General features: G+C 45.1%; 1 non-coding gene across 1 annotated transcript; it reads left to right on the top strand.

The window, feature by feature from the left end:
• Positions 1–712: 712 nt before the first annotated feature.
• Positions 713–784, top strand: TRNAM-CAU (transfer RNA methionine (anticodon CAU)). The gene has a single exon. It is a non-coding gene; the product is annotated as a tRNA-Met (tRNA).
• The last annotated feature ends 5,857 nt before the right edge of the window (positions 785–6,641 follow it).

The following is a 6,641-nucleotide window of genomic DNA, read 5'->3' on the forward strand; positions in this document are numbered from 1 at the left end:
AAACACATATATATGTATATCATTATAAAAAATAATGTGTAAAATTAATAAGTATATTAATAAGTAATGTATAAATACCCATAAATATAAATAAGTAATAAATAAATATAATATGATAATAAAAATTATCTGTGCAAAATTAGATATAATTGTAATTGTAATACACCCAATTAAACATATGTGATATACAGTGTGTCCGAGATTTTTTGGAAACGAAAAATTCTGATGATTAGTCAGATCAAACTGAGAAAAAAAGTCCAAAAGTGCCATTTTACAAAAATTGCAATAGTTATTCAGTTATTAATGATTGAAAATCTAGAGGTTCTTTTAATTGAAAACTTGCGTACTTACTTGCGAAATGGTACTTGACTTTTCTCCCCAGTTTGATTAATTTTTACAATTTTTCGTTTTCAAAAGATCCCGAACTTCCTGTATATATTTTTTATTTATATATGTATCATTGTAAAAAATAATTTGTGTGGAGTTGGAGAAGTAATAATAATTTCACGTGATTTCGTGATACGAATCTTTTCTATTAATGGTTGATCGCTTAATTGAGGAAGTCTTGTTTCATTAATTTCTGCGGTATTTGATGGAACAATATTTGATTCATGGCCAAAGTGTCAAGATTCAACTATTTATCGATCTCAGAACGATGTTATGTCTCTCATAGACGACCTGTAATTCTTCTACTAGAAGAGCACAATCAAGAAGCAGAGTGGCGCAGTGGAAGCGTGCTGGGCCCATAACCCAGAGGTCCGTGGATCGAAACCACGCTCTGCTAGATTTATTTTTTTTTCCTGCTACACAGAGATGCGAAGGATATCGACATCCCAGAGATTGTATAATTTAATAGTTTAAAGCTGGGACATACAAAATTGATCATTCGTCCGCTAAATGCTTCCTCACCGACTCCAAAGCCTGCACGGAAAAGAATTCAATCCGAACGCATTTTAAACAGAACGCGATCGGTTCATTCATCTCGTCACCTCAATTCGACCGATCTCTTTGTGTGTGTTTAGATAATCTCTCAGGTAACATTAGCAACATTAGTTATATGAAAGGCGTTGCCAAGTTTTCCATTAGCAAATTCGCGCTTCCTCCGCTGCGAAGGAAAATGACACTCGCACAGTTTCGCGTCTCTTTGAGGAAAACAAGTTGCGATACTGCAACCGTTCAGTCTTATACTTTTTTTTTCGATTCAGGAGTATCTCTGGATATTCCGGATAACGAAGCATCGCGTTACCACGATGAAGCACGAAGCGGCGAAGGAACGAAAGACACGGTACCTATGTCCTAAAGTACCGTAACCTCGATAGCGGTCGCGCGCGCACGACACGCACATCGCGCGAACGGCCGAGGATGCCATTCCTTCGTCATTGTCGCTCCGAGGAGGAGACGGGACGGCGGGAGAGAGAGAGAGAGAGAGAGAGAGAGAGGGGGAGTTCAGAAGTTCACCAGAGTTCACAGACATAAATTCGGTGGGTGTCGTACGCGCCGCAAAGTTTGCGTGGCGGTGCTGCCTTCCCTTCACTCTTAGGGCCGACCGACGACGCCGACACTGGTGAACTTTAAACCCGGCTTAACCGAGTTCTCGTTTCTCTCCCTACGGGCGGGATTAGCGGTAGACGAGGGGAACAAGTTGCAATTAAAATTAATCCACTACGGTGGACATCGCTCGCAAGGCGCGCTCGCGCGTAACCGACGCGTGCCGCTTGAATCGCTTGATTATTACGTGTTACCGTAATAATCTTCCGTAATCTGCGAGATCTTTCATAATCTCCCGAATATTTATACTTTCTCCGGTCGATTAACGGTCAACCGGTTACGTTCTGGCCAAGCGAACAGCACACGGACTCGATCCGCAACTCCGACTTATCGGCCGGCTCCGACTGACATTTCCATGCACTTTATTCGCGTGTTTCGCGAGATCGTCCAATTTTACGCTGGATTGCGCGACACGTTTCCGATGGTGCCGGGCTTGTCCTTATACGCGTGCGCGCGCACCGGGATATTCTCTCCTTTTCTTCCCTCCTCCTCGTTTTTTCGTCCGCATGCGACGACGACACGATGTTGTACAACAGTGGGTGCCGCATAAATCATACGTAAATAGGAATGAAAAGAGGCGAATAGAAAGCGAATGGTCGGCGTGACGCGAGCGGACGCGTGCAGCCATCGCTGTAACAATAGCGGCCGGCGTATAAGGCGCGTGAATTCATGGCTCACCCGCTCGCGTCTAGTTTCTAAAGCGGAATATCAACGCGCGGATTGAACTCGCGCGCGCGAATACCGAACGTTCGCACGTGTTCGTCGCGCACGAGAAGGTCTCGCTATTGCGAGCGAGCGACTTCCTCCGTCGGTCTTAATCTACCCGCCCCGCGCGTCACTCGAGAACTCGTCAGTCGCGATTGTGTCTGATTCGAATATTGAATCGGGAGATAATACCCGATTGATGAGCCATGATATTTCGCGGATAGTAACGGCGGACGGAGAAACGCGGTTATCTGGGTGTCCCGTAACGTTACATTGCTATTGTCCGCGGTAGCGTGTGTGTGTGTACTTTTGATTCATCGCTGTGGTTATTAGCGCGACGACTGCGTTGCATCGATCAATTATGGAACTTACTGGAACTTTAGTTCCAGATGAAATATACAAGATTTTTCATCCCCACCCTGTGAATACTTGCATCTAGAAAAATGTATTCTATTTGTAAAGTGATGCTTTCCGTAGTCTCATATTCTAAGCGAAGGCTTTTACAGGAAAAGGAAAAAGAAAAGTACAGTGAGAATAAATAATAATTGTCTTAAAAAAAGATTGAATAATCTATGTATAAGAGGAAATTTATATTAAAATCAATCAGATTTGCATTACACGTATAACATATAATATCTCTAACTTTAATTATAATATTTTCCTCTTAATCTTAGAGGAGTCCTCTTGATGCCACATATGAGAATATCTTCTAAAATTTAAATGATTTCACTTGTTCTAAAATTAGCTTTTTCTGGGTGTGATATTTCCGCTAATCTAATTCTATACATAGTTGAGTAAATTAAGCAATGCTGATTGAACTTGGGAATCTCAAACAGACGCCAGCGAAGTATTTTGAGACAATTGAATGTGTAGATAATTCTGAGATAAGAATCCTTGATTCTTGATTCTGCGCTCGGAATGCCAGCACAGCTGGCATGAACATTTATTCCGGCAACTCGGAATGCCAGCTGTGCTGACACGAAAAAATTGGAAGACAGAAAATAGCAAAACAATGAAATGCGGCGACAACATTAGGGGAAGTAAAAATCCTTTTTCGTAGATCCGTTTTTCTAAGAACTTAGTAATCTTCTTCTTCTTCTTCTAGAAATTTGGTAATTACATTTATATTAATTATCGAGTTGATGGAAGAAAATATTCCTCGAGTGCAAAAGGATAAAATCATTGCTATTGTTATCGCAGCAATGTTTCAGTCAATGTCGAGGAAGATTCAACATCTCTGACTGTAAGCTGCACTGATATCAGCGCTGCTCAAGTTTCATTCTTCCTAAGCCACCCGCCGGACAATACCTTTAGATTATTAAAACAAACTAAATATGTAGCGAGCCATCCCCGTAACGTCATATCCGACGATATGACGAAAATCGCACAACCCGACGCGTCGCGAACTCCGCCGTAGATCTCTGCGAAATGTCGAATAAGCGCATAAAGCGTAACAAAGTAAAACGACGACGGCGGCGACGGCGGGCGGTGGCAGCGGCGGGCCGGTGACTCTCCTGGTGCAGTTCCTGGTGACGTCTGACTAAGCGTTCTATTTCGACGCACTCTCAGAGGCCGCGTGACTAATCCACCGCGCGTATACATCAACGCAGGTGGAACTCGTCCGAGAATGTCGCATTTCGAGATTTGGATTAGTGGGCGAGAGCACTCGAGGGGCATTATTACGCCGCTGCTCGGAAACCCCCCCCCCCCGGCCCCGCTCACGCGAGTGCCGCTCTGAGCGACAGCTTGTTGTCATTTTTATGAAATTATGCGATCGCCGCGCCGCGGATGTGCAACTGCGATCGGAAATTCTGCAGCGGCACCGAGCGAAGATTTCAGCGAATTATGCTCGGTTATGGCTTCGCTGCTTGCCTCGTGTTGGCTGATCTGTCTCTCTCGAGGACAACGCAGCTCTGGACTTTTGACGGAAAGAGTCGCTGAAAATTGTCGCGGCGATAACGCGTTATGCGTTATCAGGCACTGCGAGAACTGCGGACTTCCCTGCTGAACTCTATGTATTGCGCTCGGAATGCCAGCACAGCTGGCATGAACATTTATTCCGGCAATTCGGAATGTCAGCTGTGCTGGCACGAAAAAATTGGAAGGCAGAGAACAGCAAACCGATGAAATGCGCTGACAACCGCATTGAAGGAAGCAAAAATCCTTTTTTATAGTTTCTGAACGATCTATATCGAACTCGTGCGCTTACATATATATATCCATCTTTACGTCGCGACGTTCAAAGCGTCGTTAGACATCCTTCTATTATAAGCCGGACGTAGGCTGAAGTTAATAAATTGTGCACGCCATTTCTCCGGCGAGGAGTCACTCGGGGCGAAAATAGCACAAAGGATTCGTGCCGTCGGTTAATAGGTCGAGGTTTACCGGCAATCGATAGGCGGGACGTGAAAAACGTCTTGCTAGGCGACGGTAATAATCGAACGGTAAATTCCAACGGTGCGAGCGTCGGGATAGTTTTCAAGTGGCTTCCAGGGTACCTTCGGCAAGTTACGTCACAGAGGCCCCCGAGGAAAAACGACGAGGTCGCCTGCTACCGTGACACCATGAATAAGCAGATTCCGCGGCGCTTGCCGAGAAACCCAGGAATGTGTTTACAATATCGCTTTCGTCGACAACGCGACGGGAATAGAAACGAGCGAGGAGGCCGCGGCGCGAAAAGGAAGTTCGCGCGAATCACTTTCGTTCGGCTTTCTTCTCGATTTCGATCGAAATTTTTTCGCGCTCGGCCGAACGCGCCAGGTCGCGCCTAAACGCGCGCGCAGCTCGTCCGTTCGGTAGAAAGTCCAGTTTCGAAAACACGTGCGGCAAATTGCTATGCGAGCCGCGTCCGCCGCAGACCCGGCTCGTCGTAATCCCTTTTTCTCTGCCCCGAAATCAAAATGCGGGGAGCGGCGAGCGAGAGACCGTCCCGCGTAGAATGCCAAATATCATCGATACATATCGAACGGCGAGCGAGACGATCGGACGTCGATCGTACCGTAATCGTAGTCGACGCGCGATAGCGTCTTATAAAACAAAAAGGTACGATACATTAGGTGTGCAGATTAATTCGGTGCCTTTACACTTGACGTCTTGTAACTCTGGTTCAAACTAAACGAAGTGCCAACTTTAAGCTTCATAATAGTTGACGGCCCTGCCGACATAACCTCACAAAATAGCAGTGAACACGATGGCTGTCGAGTAGCAGCACTGCATTCTTTTGGCATTTCAATCGAAAGAAAATACTGCTGAAGCTACGGAGATCATTTGTTCCGCTCTGGGTAAAGACGCTGTGACGCTGTATAAAATGTGCAAAAAATGCTACCAGATCTTTCGGATCGAGAACGTCCAAGCCAACCAAAAAGTTTGAAGACGGAGAAATCGAGCAACTATTAAGTGAAAACTCCGCTCAAACTCAACAGGAGTTTGCACTGCAACTGAGAGTTACGCCACCAATGCATATCCCATCGTCTGCTTCAACTCGGAAAAATTCAAAAAGAAGGTAGATCGATTCCGCATAACCTCAGTCCGGGAAACAAACAGCAAAGATTCGACACGGCCGTGTCTTTGCTGACTCGGTCTAAAAAAAAAGATTTTTTATACAAAATCATTACGAATAACGAAAAGTGGATATTGTATGACAACCCTAAAGAATCGTAGGTAGATCCTGGTCAACCGTCGACATCAACGCCGAAGCCCGGCGGATATTCCCGCAAGAAAAATTTCGCTGTGCATCTGATGGGATATGAAGGGTGTGGTCTACCATGAGTTGCTGAATCTTGGCCAGACTATTGATGCAGACTATATTACCAACAGCAAATTGTCCGTTTAAGCGATACTTTGGAGCAAAAGAAGCTTTATACTGGCGACGGAAGTAGGCAAGTGATTTCGCAGCACGACAACGCTCGACCACATGCCGCAAAAGGGACAAAGGATCGCGTTTATACATTGGGCTAGGAGATTCTTCCTCATGCGGCTTATTCGCCAGATCTAGCCTCGTTGCCTCGGACTGCCTCCTATTTCGGTCGCTTCAACATCATCTGGCGGCTACGCATTTTCAAACAGTTGACGAGATCCGAGAAAGCATTGATGACCTTATTGAATCAAAACCGTCAAGTTTTTTCCGCGAAGGCATTCATCAGCTGCCCGAGATAGGTGAAGTAAAGTCATAGAAAATAATGGAAATTATTTCGAGCATTAAGCTCGTACTTGACGTTTTGTAAAGAAACTTTGAATTTCCTGAAAAGAGGCACCGAATTAATTTGCACTGAACGCTCTGCCGACAAAACTCACAGGACGGAGATTCTATGTTGGGAGAAATGAAGAAAAAAGTCTCGGAAAACACACGTCCGCAGAAGCTTGACAAAGAGAGTGCCTTTGAGCAAGGA

Source organism: Harpegnathos saltator, unplaced genomic scaffold, assembly GCF_003227715.2.
Source record: "Harpegnathos saltator strain DR-91 unplaced genomic scaffold, Hsal_v8.6 scaffold381, whole genome shotgun sequence".
NCBI lineage: Eukaryota > Metazoa > Arthropoda > Insecta > Hymenoptera > Formicidae > Harpegnathos > Harpegnathos saltator.